At 45.7% G+C, this 19,403-nt stretch overlaps 1 protein-coding gene across 2 annotated transcripts in view; it reads right to left on the bottom strand.

Moving 5' to 3' along the window:
- Window positions 1-19,024, bottom strand: part of SLC7A2 (solute carrier family 7 member 2) — a 54,479-nt gene extending 35,455 nt beyond the window's left edge. For both annotated transcript variants that reach the window (XM_045821301.1, XM_045821302.1), the window contains exon 1: window positions 18,872-19,024. The gene's annotated coding sequence lies outside the window, so the exon portion shown is untranslated. The remainder of the gene's footprint in view (window positions 1-18,871) is intronic.
- Window positions 19,025-19,403: the final 379 nt, after the last annotated feature.

The raw sequence follows: 19,403 nt of genomic DNA, 5'->3' as shown, positions 1-19,403 counted from the left end.
GCAGCTGGGGAGACAGCTGAGGACCCAGGTCGCCCATGCCACTGGTGCTCTGTCGGGGACTGTGTGTGGCTTGTCATCTGCATGCTGTCTCCGACTCCTCGTGCCCACACGCGGCGCCTTGCAGAGCTCGCGGAGAGGAAATGATTGCTTACTGACTGGGTGGCCCACGCACAACCTCTGCACAGCGGTTCTCCGTCCAGCTCGCTCTTGGGAGGCACGTCGGGGGAGCCCAGGGAGACCCAAGGGGCGGGCGCCCCTCCATCCTTGCCCCCATCCCACCCTTCTCTTCCAAGAGATTTTGTACAAACACATCCTTTTCCTTTTCATCCAAGTTTTAGAGGTGGAGGCATTTAAAGGAGAGGGAAAAAAACCCCTTGATTTTGCATTTGAAAAACAAAGTTCTCTTTCTTAACATAGAAGCTCCCCTAATGCTCAAACAGCAGCACGCTGACCTCAGAGTCTCTTGGAGACTGGACAATGCCGCCTTTCACATGTCAGGAGACCTGAGAAACCAGAGGCTTCGTCTTGCAAGTAGATGCAACTGTTACATCTTCTGGGTCCAAGGACATCTGCCCCCTCTCATAACTGCTTCTAGAAAACTATAAAATCCACCCCTACCACTAATTCTCAGCCAGTCCACGAGGATTTCTGTCTCCAGAAGTAGTGTGGGCTGCATATTCTGAAGAACTCTCTTGTAAAAATACAACAGAACCCTGGATAAATTACAACATAACACGGCAGAGCTCACCAGAAAATAGTGAAAACTTCCCAAGGCAAAGATGCAGGGACAAATGCACAGACAGACACACGGAGAGAGAAAGGCAGCCAGACAGACAAGACACAGGCAGGAGAAATGAGGAGTGAGATGAAAGCAGAACGGTGGGTGCCACATTAATGTGAAGGGAATAAATGCCTGTGTAAGCACAAAGCCCCAGACCCTCGTCAGGATGAGAGAGCGGGAACCAGGACCATCCTAGGGCAAGACACAGGGGCCACACTCGGTCCAGGAGGGTAGCTGTTGCATGCACCTAAGGGACCCTGGAGTCTCTCAGCTCACTTACACATACAAATGCAAATCTTCCGCAGAGGAAAGCCCACCCTATTCACACCTGCAGGGTTCTCACCCACTAACTTCAATTTAAAATAAGATCCCAGTAAAAAATTCCAATACAGACAAAATAAACCACCACGTTTAAGAGTCCATGGGAACAGCCGACAGATTTAATCTCCCTAAGACTTCAGATACTAGAAATACCAGACAAGCATATGGAATAATTACGTAGGAAACACTTTAAGAGGAAAGATTAAATTTTAAAAATGAATGAAAACAAGAGACTACTAACATATCCAGTGAGTTTTTTCTTTTTTTAAAACAACTCAATATAACTTAGAGAAATGAAAAAATATATAATTATAGAAATTTAAAACTCCGTTTATGAGTTAATCAGCATATTGGACCCAGCCTTTGAGGGAGGCTGCAAAGCTAATCTTTATTTTGGACGGTTATGGATATGTCCGGGTGAAAACAAAAGCAGGTGTTCGGGACAAACAGTCCCTTTTACTATACCATCTGAGACACTGTGATGAAGCAGTGAGAATCCTGCCCACTCCCTCCTCTTGGCCATTTATGGGGTTGCATCGTATATTCAGGGCCAAGGACACACGCTCGGCTCTGCTTCCCTATGACTAGGGAGGGTTTCAGTCTCCAAGGCCCCAAGTATCCCCTGTGTCATTCCCCTCCTCTTGCCCAGCTTGTGCAGCCCCTATAGCCATTAGTGTACAGTCTCAGTGATGTTCTGTAACCTCAAAGGACTTTTCAAATGCAATTTCCAGAGCATGCCCACTGGGTGTTCTCTCCCCCAGGAAGTTGCTTGACAGGAAACACTTTCATCTGGGAAACAAAAGCATTAAGAAACTTTGCCTTCACATTTGGGTTTGATTTCTTCCTTTTGCAACTGGTTGCATGCTTGTAACGTGCCGTTCTGGGCATGGACTGTGTCCACGGACAAGTACAGACTCTGGCTTTCTTCCAGCCTCTGCCTGGGGCTTCCCTCTCTGGCCGAGCAGATCCAGGCACCCCAAGCTAATGAGAGACCCGCTGCCAGGATGCAGAAAAGAGACCACAGCCCAGTGCATGTACAGCAGGGTCAGAGGCCAAAGAAGAGGCCGATCAGTCCCACCCTCAGTGGAAGCTGACCTGGAGGGGCAGAGCTGGAAGACCAGGACTCAGGGACAGGAGACTTCTGCTTCCCTGGACAGAGAAAATGGCAGCAGGAATGTAAAAGAAGAGAGTCTTTCACTGACATTGTTTACAGAGAATTCAACCATCAATTTAACAGTGAAGAGGAGTTGCAGTAAGTTCCCAGAATGAGACATGTTCATAATATGTATGCAAATATCCTACCCCCATGATGGCCTTTACAGCATTCCCGCTGCCACTGCTGAGAGCTGACCCTGCGCCCAACGACCCCGTGGGGCAGGTACTGGGACTGTCTCCGGTTTACAAAGCAGAAAACCACAGCTTAGAGAGGTCAAATCCTAGCTAGCGTGTATCAAAGTCAGGGCACAAAATCAAGTCTGACTGACTCTCCAGAATAAGATATAATACGGTCAGTAGCCTTGTAGGAGCCATAATATAAAAGCTGTCAATTAAACACACACACACACACACACACACACACACACACACACACTTCTTTTCCCTAACGGTTCATTTTCGTTATGGCCACTGAAGATTTTGATTGGTACGCACCATCTAAAAAGACGAGCATGAGGTTTACATTTCTTTCTGGGATCAAAGATTCCCATGGAGAGCCCCGGACTGAGGGAACAGAGGGAGCTCTGGGGAGCAAAGTGTTAACTAACCACATCCCAGAAAATGAAGCACACGAAGTTCCCTGCCAGTAAATGGTCCAGTTATGTAGTACGCACTCTAAACTGAGCTGACATCCTATCCGGAGCATGCCTTAAGGAAAGAAACTTGTCGCCCCTGCTTGGTGAAAAGCCAAGGTTAGCTCATGATTACGTCATCCAGCTCAATATAGCACACTAAAGACTTGCAGGATACTGTGCCTTTAGTTTTCAGCGCTGTGGAAGGGAAAAAAGGAAGGAAGGACGGAAGAAATAAGAAAAAAGTAATAAATGTGGGACATGAAAATAAAAAGAAGTCGTTGGGATCATTCTTTGGTCTCCTATTACGTCTGGGCAGTTGACGTAATTATTTTATTTAACCCTCATAGCCGCCTCAGGGGAAATGGCCAATCTTCAGATGGTGAAGCTGGTGCTCGGAGACGTTAAGTAACTTGCTTAAGATCGCAGAGCTGGCTCTGAGCCTCTAAGGCTGTGAAGCTCCAAAGTCCCTGCCCTGTCCTCTGTGCCACAAGAAGAAATGCAAAATTCTGGCTCTTCTCCGGCTCTTGGCAGCCGAACACTGCTAATGAAAGATAATTTGAAGGTCATCATCCAGATGTTACCAAAAAAAAAATCTGGAAAACTTTTGAAATTTTAAAACCTCATCTCCAACAGACTTTAACCTCTCAAATTCATCAACCATCGCTACCTTAAGACTGAAAGGGTAATAGTTATTAAAATATAGGCAATTAAAATATAAGAAAAAAATTAAGGACTAATAAAAATAACTGGATAAACATAACATGTCTGTATTAAAATTCTAACATGTATTAAAACTCATTTCTCCTAGCTAGAAAAACCTGTGATAATTTAATTAAAACCTGTGATGATTATATTAAGGAAGGCTTTAATATAATATAAAAGCTGAAGACTTCATGACTTTTACTAACATACATAAGATTTTCTGAAGCATTTTATTTATTTTGCAATTTATCCAGTCCATTCCTTATCCATGTCTTGGGTTCTCCAATGCCTAATATTCTTAATTCTTCTGATATTTCTGAATTCAAAACATATTCAAAACCAAAGTCTCCTGCCCCTGCAAATCACATTTTTGTGTGTGTTTTAATTTTGCTCAGATTTTATTTCAAATGGTCTCTGATAGTATTGGAATCTTTCCCTTCTGTTACCAATTTTTTTCTAGGGCCTCGTTTTGTACCTGCAAATAAATTGGTATAATTCAGTTGAAGCCAACATTATTTTCTTAATCCACAGAAGGAATCTGCTTGAAGGAAAGAAAAGGGGGAAATCAGCCGAGATAGGAGATGTATATCTAATACATCATCTGAAGGCTGCTTATAGAATTCCCACATTAACTCAACATCACACCCTGCTAGTCCAGCCCTAGTCCCTTATTCCAAACTGCTCTTGGATGTTGGTTTTGGGGCAGGGGACTGGGCCCCCGTATGAACCCTCAGACTCGAAGCTTCCAGAGGGTAGGGCAGGGACTTCGTTTGATGGCTCCGTTCACTGGTGTATCCCAAATACCTACAGGGAACCTAGCACACGGCAGCCACTCACATATTTCTGCATGTCTGGGTGCTTGGCCAGGAGCTACCATCTTGTTGCTTAAATGCTAACCAAGCGTGTACAGTGGAGAGTGACCAGAAGAGGGTGAGGGGTCTGGAAACCATGTTGACCTGAAGAGGAGTTAAAGAATAGGCAGGTGCTTGGGTACACTAAGCAGGGGTGGAGTGGGACCCGGAGGGAACCCTGCTCAGAGTCTGGCCCGCAGCTTCACGTTACCAGCCACGTGCTGGGCAAGCCACTGGAGTCTCGTTCTTCTCACCTGTGGGGCAGAACTGCTCTAAGGAATGCATGAACAAGAAAAGAAAGACAGAGAAGAGATGCTAGCTTCCTGTGAATGTGTGGATGACAACGCGTAGGAAGACGACTCCATGCATATACTACACGACAAAAACTCCAAATGCAGGAAATAAATGTAAAACGGTATGATATGGAACCAAGACAATGCAGACCTCGCTAATAAAGAGTGTTCGTACCTAGAAGTAGAGGCCCACCTCTACAGGTGTCAGATTTGTCATTGTCTTAAGAAGAGAACATGTGGTTCAGAAATTTCTGCAGCCGGGTTTAGTTAGAAGGGTTAAATTAGCTAAGGTATCTGCCAAGGTATCACATTCTATGGTTTATGATTTCTTCCTTTTCTTTTCGTAACTGAAAAACTACATTTTCCATGATTTCATGAGTTGTGTATGTATAAATGAGGTCAGGTAATGGGTAGTTTACACCGAAGTCCACAATGTCCGAAACCTTCCACCCAATTCAACATCCTCTTCCCCAAAAAAAGTAGCAGTCATGTTTACAGTGACCAGAAAATAAAAATCCCACAGGTATGTCCTCATAATATTGGTGACTTTGGATAGCTGTCAAGGGGCATTACATCATTACATATCCACCATTCCGATCAAATAAATATTGACTTGGTAAACCTCTCTGAAGTTTAAAGGTTGACCTGATGCAACAGGTCTGCTTTAGTGTGAACAACTGCAATTCCTCTTTCTCTGTCCTTTTCCCCAAACCCCTATGTGGAGTATTTCATTCAGCATAGCAGGTGATGCCTTTAATAACAGCTCTACCAATGCACCTCTCGATCACCCATAAAACATCTTCCTACAAGCCCGGAAAAGCTCTGTTGCCTACCCACTTAGCCGAGACAATGAGAACGCTAAGCACTGAGGATGTTCGGACCACACACGAACAGGAGATTTTATGTTTCTCATTGCAGTGAAATAGATCAGTCTCCACTGCCTCTCCCCTCGTGACTGCTGTGCTTCCAGGACTTAAGGCAGCTGGGGCTCATAATCTGAAAAAACAGAATCTGTTTGGAGATGAGGTTTGTTTCATCATTTTTAGAAGACGACATTTTTGGATGAATGAAAGGAGAGCGAAGCTAGCCTAAGAGATGAAGTGGGGATCCACGAAGCAGGAGAATAAGATTCCGCAGGGCAAAACTGAGTTCTGTTCCCACTCAGAGTGGCTTTAAGAGAAGAAAGAAATCTGGGAAACTTCAGACTTTTCCAAAAATCTTAGTTATTCCAAAATTAAATAGCAGCAAGGAGTCAACTCCCATCAACAGCTGCTGTACATTTACCCAGTCTCTTCCTCTCTGTGTATTTTTAAGAAGGGGAGATCTATTTGGAATTGCTTTTTATCCCAGTGTGTTCTGACATATTTAAGAGGTCTAGAGTAAAAATACAGGATTCCTGGGCTGCATTCCTATTCCACATCTATTCTGTTCACATTGTGAGGGACGCTGCGGGGTTCTTCACAAATGTTTTGTCAGTCACTCCTGCCAGCTCCGAATGTATGTTTTGGGGCACATGGTATTTTTAAAATCGACTGTTCTCCGGTTCTCCATAGTTCCCCACCATTCCTTGCTATTTGCACTAAAAAAGGCCATGTCATTTGTTATTCTGTCCTGGGTACAGAGACACCGAAAGTCTGACCTTGAATATAAGTTCCAAGAGCTCAAAAAAACACGGCCTGTTTCATCTGTGTGTGTCTAAGCACATAGGAAAGTTCTGCCTTTGATGGGCATTCCGTAGCTCTTTGGTGGCCATATGTTTTAGAAGAAAGAAAAATTAAATTAGAAAGTCTAAAAGCCTACCTTTGGACCATTGAGCCAAAGGTTTCATTTGCTTAAAGAATGGCAATAATGCTGTGGACTCACTAGTTCTGTATGTCACAGTTTGTCAGGAGGTGGCTTGTGAAGGGACACAAACATTGGTGGCACTTGTATCGGTTCCAACTCTCTAAATTCTAACTTTCAGCATTAAGTTCTAAGGGGGAAATGTTCCCAATGGGCAGGATTGTTGTTTTGGCTTTGTAAAAACCCCCAGAGTTCAGTGCCTTGAAACATGAAGGTTTTATAAAATGGTTATTACCCTTTAAAACACTGGACTAAATTATGTTCTGCCAGATGTTTTTTAAGTGTGATAGTTTTTTAAATAGATACATGATTAATGCTTTAGAGACAGATATTACTGAGGACACACCTAATTCACTGAATCTATCCTGTGAACGATTTTTACAACAACGAATGTGATCACTGATAATAATAGGCATTTGTAAGCTATAAATATACTACTCGAATTTAAATTATGAGCAGAGCATTTTCTAGCTCCATTTAAAAGTCACTCAGAAAAGCAAGAACTAAGTGCGATGACTAACACAGAGGCTAGCATCTCAAGAAAGCACAAGATTGGCCCATTTTTAGAGGAACCACAAGGGCTACTCTGTTAGGAACCGCCCTGCCTGGTATCAGAAGCTGTAACCCCTGCCAAGGCTAAGGCTGAGGGAATGACTTTGGACTGTAAGCCACCAAGGAGACAAAGCTTATCTCCCTGGCAGGAGCACCGCTTTTGCTCCATCTACTTCACCCTGCCTGGCCCCTAATGCTTGGTCGGTTGGCCAATGACGGGTAAGATTCCCCAAGGGGGAAATGACCTAAGACAGGCACAATCACGTGGGAGGCCCCCAAGGAAGGACTTTGGGGGCTACAGCAAAAGGGGGCGATGGACCCTCGCCCCTCGGCCTTTGACAAAGTCTGAGTCCTCATTGTCTGCAAGAAAATCTCCTAATCTCTTGGCTGCCTTACTTCCCTTGCTCCACCTAAGCCGTCCGCCACGGATAGCTGCGTCTCTGGTGAGGGCTAGGTTCAGGTGCAACTGGGTAGTTTGTGCATTTGCACTTCCAAGTAGAAGAAAAATGAGAGGGGAGGAGGCAGAGGGAGGAAGAGGCCCTGGAGCCAGATGCAAATATTGTCACTTATGAGCTGAATTATCTTAAACAGCCGCCAGTGGCTACTACCCCCAGGCACACCCCAGCTCCGTATCAGGGTCTCTAACATCTGTGAGCAGAGGCCGACCAGGTGTGAAGAGATGGGTTCTTGGTGGGAAACCCTAGGGAGTCATAAATGAGAAAGGGCTGCTCGCTATTTTTCTTCTGGAACAGGACAGGAGCACGTAAGCTTCTTCTGAGCCTAGAATCCCATGATTCACTAAAACTATCCATTTTGACCATTATGCTTTTAAAGATGTGGAAAATTCAATTCAGGAAATAATCTCTGTAGAAGTTTCATTCAAGTGGACACCACAGCAAAATTACTTTCTCCTCCTTAAACATTATTTTACATAGATCATTTTTTGAAGGCAAAAAAAGGAATAAAGATTTCTTGCGTGCTTTTCTCTCCTTTTACCTCACTCAGGAGACATTACGCTTAGCTCAATTAACAGAGCACTTTTCTTCAAATTCCTGGAAATGGAATTTGTGACTCATGCATACAGAGTCAGAAGTGAAATTACATAGTTTAACTTTATTGAGACCTCTGGTCTGAAATATAATGCATTAAATTATGTGTGATGAAGTACAGGCCCATTCTTAAAACAGAAGAGTCTTTCAATTGACCTTGAAATTACCATTGGTACCAACAACTGCAGCTGGTGTCTGCGCTCATCATTAGTCAAGCTACCTCTACTCTAGTGACACCGTCCTGCCTGTCTTCTGCAACTGTCACCTCCACCTTTCATCACTGCCCACAAAAGGTAACCAACAGCTGTGAACAGGCTGGTGATGATGGGTCATCAACAGAAAGCGGAATTTTATATCACAACTGTACTACATACTTTCAAATTTGGGACTAGAGAAATAATGTGGGTTCTTCAGGCTTTGCTTAAGGCTCAAAATCCTTATAAAAATCAATTTAATAATATTTCCAGTAGTTTGGTAGAAAAATTGGTGCCTTCGGGGTTCAGAGTCACCGGAACAATTTATCAGTTTTCGATGTGGTCGGGGAATGTGGCACAGCTAGAGTTAGCAATGCAGTAACAATAGGGCAATACTTGAATTCATCATAAGGTTTAGAGTGACAATATTAGGTTGTTTGTCCTCACAATTTTTTGTACTCTGTAGCAGAAAAGACCAGAATAATGTAAATATGTTATTCATTATTCAGAGAGTTCATATGATCCGCCTCGGCGAGACAAAATGCGCGATCAACAGAAATTTTATGCAAAGTCTGCTCTTTTTTTTGTTCGGTTCACTGAGCTAAGTGCAAACCATCTGCTACCTACGATAACCAGAAAAAATAAAAACTCAAACAGCCTTCTAAAGAAGAGAGCACAATCGCATTCCAAACAGAACTCACCTGCTTAAAAGCACCACTTAGGAGATTTAAACCCTAATGACTGTAGATGGCTCGGAACCCACATGTACAGTCTTCACTTTAGGTTAAGATTACACTTTTCCATTTTGACGGAGGGGGGGTGGACGCTGCTCTAAAAAATGCTGCTCTAAAAAATTAACCTCATACGAATGTCCTGTGCTAGTGTCTTATTCAAATGTTAATTTCCAAAATATATTAAATTCTAGCAACTTTTCGGTTAAAATTGCACTCGTATCCCCATTTATGAGATTCCTGCCCCATAATTAGTATATTACAGTGGTTTCAAAAACAGCAGAATGGCCACGTGTGAATCAGTGCCCTTGTTAAGGCAAAGTGCCTGACACCAGGCCTTCACTCTGTCTGCCCCGGCTGCCTGACCTCAGATGAGTTACACCTCTTAAGATCTGTTTCTTAATCTTAGAGGAGAACTCTAAAATGTCATTCTCAGAAGCCTGCTTCCCTTCCAAATCCACCCAGCACTGTGCCTGGCATACACATTGTGCCAGCCACTCAGTACCTGTCCCCAGCCTCTGTCTGGAGATGAACCTTCCAAAGCTTCAGGAATTGTCCACAAGACATTGCAATGCATTGTTAAGTTTATTTTTTTTAAGATTTTATTTACTTATTTTTACAGAGAGAGGCAGGAAGCGAGAAAGAGAGGGAGAGGAACTCATATCAATGTGTGGTTGCCACTCGTGCATACCACCACTGGGGGACTGGTCAGTGACACAGGCATGTGCCCTGCCTGGGAATCGAACTGGCGACACTTTGGTTCACAGGCTGGCGCTCAATCCACTGAGCCACACCAGCCATGGCTCATCATTAAGTTTAGAGTAAGGGATATGAAACCAGCTATCACACAGTGTCTCACCATTTTTACAGTGGTATAACCACATTTCCAGGATGCTAAGCTCTCATTCATGTATTACCATCTAATGAAAAAAGTGATTTCACTTTAAAGGTGACATTCTAAGTTTCCAGAGAGCTTAAGACAGGATCAGCCCAGGATATGTTGTCCAAGCTATAATACTACAAATGTCACCAGCACCCACTCTTGTTTCTCAATGGCATGTAAATGTGCTGTGTGCCGTTTTCTCGATGAGTGCGGCACACACAAGCCCAACTCCACCTACGCAGCCACAGTGTGACAAATGCAATGCATTTATAGAGGGCTTTGTTTTGCAACAAAGCATTACAAATCTTAACCACTTACAAAGCAAGTCTTGCAAAAGATAAGAATTTCAGTAGAGAAATTAACTTCTAAATGACTTGCTGTGCCTGTTATTCATTAGGCACATTATTACATCAACATGACAAGAAAGAAAGAAAAGCTGTAGGTTCTCTTATAGTTTCAAAACCGACCGCACTCCGCAGCGATGCTCCAGAAGATCCACATCAGACTGCCAATGAGCTGCAAGGCTGGATTTCAAATGTCACTCTAAAGATGCTCCAATTTTAGGTAAGAAAAGAGGGCACTGACTAGTCTTACCCACCATTTCTTTTCCTTCCCATTGATGTATGTATTTATAACTCCTTAATTAAAATGATCTCAGCAGAACTTTGAATGAAACTATTTCCTGGCCCACAGGGAGACAGAGAAACTCACGAACCTGAGAATTTGGAGGACACAAGGGTGGTGACATGGGAAACAACTAAAGTCCAGAGAGTTCCTTTGAGGCCAGGGAAATGCTCCCGCCATCGCACAAAAGGGAAGGTCATCACTGGGTCATTGTCAAAGCTTTTTAACTCCCAGCTCCCCACAGTCACACGGCTTCCGAGCCGACTCTCTGCTCCTCTGTGGAGGCCATGAGCAGCCTTACATCAGCAAGACAGAAAGGGTACGACCACGACGGCCTTGCCCTGCCCCAAAGGGTTCTCTCCTAAGATAGGTTTCCCAGGCGACGGAGTGGCTTCTGAACTGCAGGGGTCGCATCCTGGGTTCCTGAAACCCTAGGTTTCCACTGGTTGGAATCCAGAGTGTTTGTGAACTCCCAGAACTCCTACACAAATTATTGGGGTGGGGCATCTTATATGGAAATGCGAGGATCTTCTTCCTTCCACTGAAGCAGGAACATACTCAGAATGGAGAGAATATCAGACTATAAAAGGAGGCGTTCCTCCTATGTGTGTCAAAGAGCTGTAAGTACCATTAGTTCAAATGCAGTTGATGAAAACTGTATGAAACTTATAAAACAGTAAGTCAATGCAATCTCTTCTTTTTGACCTGACTCTTTCATTCTCCCACTTGATTCACTTGCCCCATCTTTTAAGAGTTGCACCGTGAAATTTCAGAGACTGCTCAAGCAGCGTGGATCTCATGTTGTATCAGTATGATTCTAAAAGGAATATGACCTTTGACTCTCCCCCTAATGTGTTACAGTAGATTCATAGACTAACAAGCCCAAGTGAAAAGGATTTGATAGGAAAGTAACTCTGAACACCATGAAGCTCAACAGAGCCTGGCCTGTGGTCCACGGAAGCATCTCCTTCACCACCTGGCACACCCTCACACACGCACAGAGCTGGTGCTCAGCACGCACTCCAAGCTGGGACTCACCGAAACACTGAGCAGTGCCACTTTGATTCCAGGTCATGAACACACTAAACTCTCAGCAGGTCTTGGACTTAGATGAAATTCATTACTCCTCCTGTCAGCTCCTTCATAAAAGTCCAATCACTGCAACATCTCAAAACTAAATGCTGAAATAGCAATCTCAACTTGGCCTGATTCATCATAGCCAAGGTGGCTTCCTTTTCTTGCACTGGCTGCCCTGGAACAAAGGTAAATTCCTCCAGTGGCCCAAACATTCCTGAATGTTAAAGATGCCTCAGGATGGGGTGTCGAAACTCACCGAAGGCGCCTTCTAGGCCTCACGAAAATGTCTCTGAAACAATCGCTCATGTTACACAGAATTAGCAAAGCCAGATACAACTTGCTGTTGGATTCGAACACACGTATAAAATTGTGTTGCTTAATATGATCACCAAAGCCGATAAAGGGGTCTATGAGGAGTAGCCTGAATTTTTTAAACACGGGCTTTTCCCAGAGGAATTCAAACCTAAGTTGGTACAAACTATTAGGTAACTTTCACTTAAATTTTATCAGGACTAGTGAGTTGCAAACGTCCTGTGGACTCACAAGCCCATGCAAAAATATAAGAACCCTTTGCCTCAGGAGACCAGGAAGGCACATCATGGAAGGGCGTACGGGACCGCCTCATTTTACTGCCGTTTGCTTTACGGCGCTCCATGGATACTGCATTTTTTACAAATTGAAGGCAAGATCCTCCACCAGCGAAAAGATCACAATTCGTGCTATTGTGGGGGTCTGGAAAGGTATGCCAGCCTAAAGGGGATTTCAGAAAGCAAAAAAAAAAAAAATCACTGTAAAGCAATGTCTGTTCTTCTGAGGAAAAGGGGGAAATTTTGTTCAATATAGGTGTTCTCTACTTGAAGGAAAAACACAGAGGAGGCATTTGTGAAATTTTTTTATTCACTAATTTAGTCAGAAGCAATTTACTTAAAATTCAATTTACTCATAGGCTACTATAAAATAATAATACAGTCAGTATCCATCTACCACTCAACCCAAGAACCTAAAATTAATCATATTTATTGATCATACAGTAACCAATCATGGAATGACAGGAGTGTGTTGCAAATAAAGAATTACGATTAATGGAGTTCCGAGCACCTAAGGTCCATTAAACAATAACATTGCACAGTGTACATTGTACCTGTTAGAAACAAACTCACCCCAGAACTTCTTTAAATAACATTTTCCACCTAAAATATAATCTCTGAGTATGCTTTAACTTTGCTCTCTAAGACCTTTCAGAATAGTTTGGATTTTCAGTTAACTGTCACAGTTTTTAGAGGCCCAGGGTAATAAACAATGAGCAACTTTGCCAAAGTATTAATAAGTATCACTGCTCTCCAAAATGCAAATTCTGATGAGCAACTGCTCAGCCAGAACTGAAGTCCAAGTGACCCCAGGTTTACGAAAGAGCAACAAGAGGGAAAAAAGCAGTGGTTTTTAATAGCGATGACAGGGACCGTATGGTGTTGACAGTACCCAAACTGACTGGCCGCTCCGTTCATGTTGGGGACATATCACCTAAAGAAGAAAACCTTACAGTGGAGTGTTCTCTCCTCCTGATACCTTCGGCTCTCTGTATCATGCGATGGGGTCATTAGCGTTCTCTTCCCACCATGTGTGTGTTGTCGGCGCCTTCCCTGGGTGGTCAACGCCCAGGGAACTGAGACCAAGTTACTCATTCTTTGCTTCTCTACAGACTCTGGTCTGAGCCTTAGAAATCTACAACACATGCTCACCCAAACGTATTCGCTAACTGCTGATCAGGGAAGTCTCCAAATAGAACACCTCGGAGGATATTTTTAGAATCAAATTTCCAAAGTCATATTCCCTATTCCAAGGGAATCCCAATATTGCAAACAGTATTCACTAATTTGGATGCTCATACAGTTGCTAAATACTGTACATTTTTGCGTATTAGTTTCACAAAAATCAAATCCAGTTGTTTCCACCAAAGAGATGCCTTCTTTCAGGAACCAGACAGCATGAATGTGGGGAAGGAGGGACATGTCACTCACATGTTTTGGGAAAACACACATTGCTTGTGATACAGAGGCGATGTCCCGCCTCCAGCAGCAGCACTCTAATGTTATTTCAAGTTCTAGAGACTTTAGTGTGGTTTTTTAAAAGTACAAATTGAATTGCATTCTGAAAAATCTGCCCCAAGTTCAGATTAAGAACGTAAAGAAATAAGGCTGAACATGGAAAGAGACCTCATTTTTCCCTTGGGGTTCAATGCACAGTAACGGTTCATTCCACTCACTAATGATGAGCACCACGGTCTCCATGTACCAGCATGACAGCTCAGCACCTGGAGCCAAGGCAAGAAAAACACCGCACATGGCAACCTTTATCTATACTAACTGTGGTCGAGATACCAACTCACGTCTTTGTGCCAACACAGGAAATGAATACATAAAAGGCGAGCTTTAAGCTTTATATTATTACTTGCCTTTTTTAAGGAACAATCATCTTTTTTTAAAAAAAAAGTGCAACAGATCCAATGATCTTAAAATCTGACCAAAAAAAAGAAAGAAAAGAAAAAATGGGCAAAAGTAGAATAAGAAGATATATAATAAGAAGAATAAGAGAACATCGAACTAAATCACAACATTGTTCAGCCTCCTACTGATACCGAGCTTCACCCACTGTGACCACTTGCTCTCCATTGGAAGAAAGTGGGCTTTGGCCACGCACACAGCACTACAGTAGGTTTGAACTGTATGAAGACTTAGGTTGCCTTGATGAAACCCAAGTGGGTTAAGGAAAGAAAAGAATTTCCCCCACAACCTTGGGGAAAACTAGCAAGAATCAACAAGGGCCATAAAAATTCTTTGTTGTGTATTGTTTGCAAAATATTCCAAAAATGAGTAGAGAAGAGTCTCTCCCCCCACACCTTAACTCCTGGAAAAAAGGTTATGAAATGTTCTTGTGTTGCCCACCTCATTGCCCAACTCGAGGTGAGGCTCACGTTGTAAGGAGTGGGGCGAGTGTGGAGTACTGGGATGGGTGTGTGTGGTGTGGGTTCTGCTTTCTGATTTATCTCCTTCTTCTGCGGTGGGGTGGGGAGATGGCATAAAATTAGATACAAGACATTGGCCACACTACATTATCACATAGGACACTCTAGCTTGATGATTGCATCTTGGATGCAAGAAACCCCAAGATTCCCCACAACCTATTATGTCTGTGCCCATCCAGCAAAACAGAGAACCGCAGAGTTCCGGGAGGAGACAGAGCTGAAGTGGCAGCCTAAATAAGAATGGAGGAGACGTGACCCACACACTGGAAACCAGCCTTCCAACACAAACCACACTCACTAAAATCTTCAAAGTCAACACCAAGGGTACTTACCAATGAGGAGGTTCACTAATGGCAGGAGAAGCTATTCTCAGAAACACTGCAACTTTAAAGGAGTCCCAGACCCACCTGAAAAACAATCGTCCACTGCTTGCTTCCACAGGTTAATGTGTAACAGTTATGTTTACCAAGTTGGACAAGAAAAGTTAACAGGCAAATCATGCTCTGATTATCTTAACTCAGCTGGTTGGAGCCTGGTAAACTAGTTAGAGCCCAGTGGAAGCGAACCCTCAGCTGTTGGCTTGGTTTGGCCAGTGGCACCAACCACACGTCCACAGCCAGAAAGGCAACCACAGGGAAACATGAGAAGCACCCAGACAAATCTGGCACCACCACTGAAACAAAAGCGCCAAGCACGTGTGCTTTTGATGCTGGAATAGTAAGTGGCCATCTTCATACATAGTCATTTTCATCTTTCGTGGGAAAACAGTCACCTTCTGCACAGGCATGTGTTGTTTAACGACGTTTCGGTCAAAGACGGACCATGGGCGGCATCTACAGGGCGGTCCCGTGGGATTCCGGGGGAGCTGAAAGATTCCTATCGCCTCGCGACCGCACAGCCGTCCTAAGGTCAGGGCACAACACATTACTTACGTGTTTGTGCCGGTGCTGGTGCTGTGCTACCAGTCGCACAGAAGAGCAGCACATACAATTATGTGCAGTGCAGAATACTTGAAATAGGCAATAAACAACTAGGTTACTGGTTTGTATATTTATTATATTATACTTTTGTCATTATTCTAGAGTGTACTCTTTCTACTTATAAAAAAAATATGCCTGCAAGCAGTATGCCTTGTTACACTGGCAGCAGCCTCTTATCTTGTCTCTGGATCATCTTCTCGGATTTAATCATGATTTAATCTCAGGTAGTTGTGATCGGCAGCCTGCTGCAGACTACACCACGCGGTCTAGGCGTGTGGCTGTGTGGCAGCCGACACCACCCAGGATGGCGTGAGTGCACCCTGTGATGTCCGCACAACAACGAAATCGCCGAACATTGCATTTTTCAGAACGTATGCCCATTGTTAAGTCACGGATGAGTGTGCTCCTTACTTGTCTTCTGGGGTAGGCAGGACTGAAGCCATCTGTTTACAGGTGTTGTTACTTCATGTAAAATTATAACAAAGTAAAAACTACTCTTAAAGTCCCTCAGTGGAAGGTTTACAGACTGTAAAAGTAAGTGTGGCATCCCTCTAAACGTGAGGCTGCATGTTCCTTTTGGCGGTGCAGCGTCTGGTACAGAGTGGGGGACACACTGATTTTCAAAGACAAAGCAGATACTTGAAGACAGACGTAACGCCCTTTCTCAAATGACTGACACCAGTGGCATTCAGTCAAAATGAAGACATACAGAGAATGTATTGGGGGCCACACACTGTGTTACGCGGAAGAATGAAAAGTTATTAAAGCAGAAGACAATGAAAAGAACAATTCCTTTTTTTTTAATTATTTAAGGCCATGGCTTTACCTACATGGTTTTGAATATTCAGATTGAAGTTGTGGAAATGAGTCAACCACTTAGGTCTTCAAAACCACGTAGACAAGGAGTGTGGCATAATTGAAATCAGAAGGTTAGCTGAGGTTTTTAGCACAGGCACACCTCAGAAATACTGCTTTTGTTCTAACATCCAGGAAGTAAGGAGCCCGTCCTTCAAATCCAGGAGTTCATGTCACGTTTGGGGAAATAAATAGCAGCATCAGGGTGTTTTCAAGGTTCCGTGCTGAAAGTTGGGCCACTGAAGGACACCCAAATAAAACCAGCAGGTGGCTTTGAACACTTCAAAAAAATACATGCATTTCTGGATAGCGCAGATGTGAAGCAGCAAGCAAAGATAACAGAACAGCAGGGAAGACAGAAACTAGGTTGAGAAGTCACCAAAGGAAAACTCGAAGGGAAAGCCCATTTGAAAAGGGGGGCTGTAAGAAGACGAAATGGCCACAGATGGGGGCCCCAGGTCCGGCCAGAGGAGCCGGGCGGAGCAGAGGTAACCTGGGCAAGGAAGCAGGAGATGAGGACCACGGCTGGGCGGTCCAGGAAGGGGACCAGGCGCTCTCCCTGCAAAGGTCAGCCGGTGCGCCGTGCAAAGCGAGAACCCTGAGCGGTGCAATTCTGCAGGCCCATGAGCTCACATGGCAAAAACAGAAGAGACCACAAGACGGAAAACTCCAGACTGTTTTGGACTTTTTAAACTCCGACAGCTACCAGGTCTCCCCTTCCAGCCTCCACCCGTACTGGCTCCTGACAGTGAGTGATAAAGGGCTTTGCTGATGTCCACAAAAGCCAAGGAGTCCGCAAACTGAGTCCTCACAGATACCACCTGGATTTTATCCTGGTCTCCAAGGTCCTGGCAAACCCTGGAAGATTAAGATGCCTTGAGATAAATGGCATTCCCTAATCAAGGCACAGAGGAAAACTCGGGAGGGGCAAGGGAGACACTGTGAGAATCCTAACACATGACGTGGCCTCCCAGAGTCCATCCAGAGCAGCAGATTGGCAACCTTTTGGTAAAAGGAGAAATAAAAAGTGCTTATGCCCTTCTGCACTGAGAAATCACTTTGTGTTAAGCTGTAGTGTAATTGAAGGGGAAAAAAGGATTTAGCATGACGAAAGAGGAAAAGCCATCCATGAGAAGGTATACCATGAATATTCTTACCCTGTACATCCCCTAGAAACAGACCATAAATAGAAATGTTTGCAATTTGCTGAGGATATAATTCTTATTAGTTCTTGGGGGAGGGAGGGGAAGGCGACTGAAGTTTTAAAGACCGGCTGGGGCAAGAATGAGAAAGCACCCAGTCAGAGAACCCCTACACTCTAAATTCACGTGCTAGACCCCCAGCCACAACTTCAGAGAGCTCTACTGCAACAGCATCTGAGCACATCCCCACGTTAAGTCCTGGAAGTCTTGCCACCTGAATGCTTTTTTAGGCAGGTCTGCATAGATACGTGAAAGTTTGAACAATTCTAACTCGAGATCTAGGTAGTGTTTCCATACAGAGGACTGGTGAGCTATTTCTTTTCAGTACCTCTGTGGCACAAACTCTGCGTTTGTTACTCCACACGGATTGGAGGTCGCATCCACAGAGGTGGTCAGGTTCTCGGGAGGGACATTACCCTGGCAATGAGCCTCGTGATTCCCTAAGCACCAGGAATGGCATTTCGAGTTCAAGGCTGAAGACTGCATGAAATAAGCTTTCAAAACTATAGCCCATCTCAAACAGATTTAAAACTGCTAACCCATTTACTTTAAAAATATCTCAAACACCGCAGCACGACCGGCCGGCCACCTTATCTGTCCTGCCAGTCCTGGGCAGGTCTAAGATGGGAAAAGGCTTCCAAAGCTCCAAGCGGTGTTTCACATCTAACCTGAGAACCCCAAGGTGGCAGAAGCCGTAGAAGGCGGCTTCGGGGACCCATCGGTGTTCAGAAAGTGGGGAGGCCCGATCTGCTCTCCGGGAGAGCGGTGCCTGGGGACCCTCGAGACAACAGTGGCAACAGGGCCCTCGCGGAGTCGTCACACCAGGCTGTTCACCAGCCCCCGCGACTGGCACGCCCGCCCAGACCCCGACGCCTCGGGCGCCCGACGGGGAGAAGCGCTGCCCAGAGCGCGTCCCTACGGACCAGGGTTCACGGCGGCAGCCGGGTCCCGCAGCCCCCGGACTCCCGTCTCCTCGTCGCCGGAGCGCGGCCACCGGGCAGCGGCGCGCAGCTGGACGTGAGCCCTCGACGCCCCTGCCCCAGCCCTTCCACCCCTGCCCCGGTGCCTGGGCCCTCTCCTCGCCCGCGGCCCCTGCGCGAGGCCGGGGACTTGGCCACTTACTGGGGCAGCTGCGGGGCCGCGCTTAGTGGGCGGTGGAGGGTGCGCGGCTGGAGAGGGTCGCGTCCCGCGGCTGGAGAGGCTGGAGCACCGACCGCCGCCTGGCTGGACCGCGCGGAGAGGAGCGTCCCGGCTGCAGCGCTGCAAAAGGCGGCCAGGGCACGTGGGCGCCCCTCTGTGTAGCCTCTCCGGGGGCGGGGCGCGGGGCCGGGCGTGGGGCCGGGCGGCACCGCCCCCTCCCCTCCCCGCCCCCGCGCTCGCCACCCCCACGCGCGCCCGCTCCCAGTCCCGCCAGTCCGGGCGGTAGGCGGCGTCCTGGCGCCGGCGCTCGGGGCCCCGCGGTGGGGACACTCGCGAGCCGGCGCTGGCCTGGGGACGGGCGGGTGGGGACGCTCGGATGGGCCGGGGACCCCAGGCCCCGCCGGGAGCTAAAGCCGAGTGGTCCGGGATTCCTGGCTCTCGGCGGAAGTCCCCACCCACCCTGGGGCCTTGCCGAAGCTGCTCCTCAGCCGCGGTCTTCCCAGTGGGACTTTCT

The sequence above is a fragment of the Phyllostomus hastatus genome, unplaced genomic scaffold (genome assembly GCF_019186645.2).
Source record: "Phyllostomus hastatus isolate PE091 unplaced genomic scaffold, TTU_PhHast_1.1 phas_scaffold_46, whole genome shotgun sequence".
Lineage (NCBI taxonomy): Eukaryota > Metazoa > Chordata > Mammalia > Chiroptera > Phyllostomidae > Phyllostomus > Phyllostomus hastatus.
Note: the sequence above shows the minus strand (reverse complement) of the source record. Positions and strands in the feature narration are given on the sequence as shown.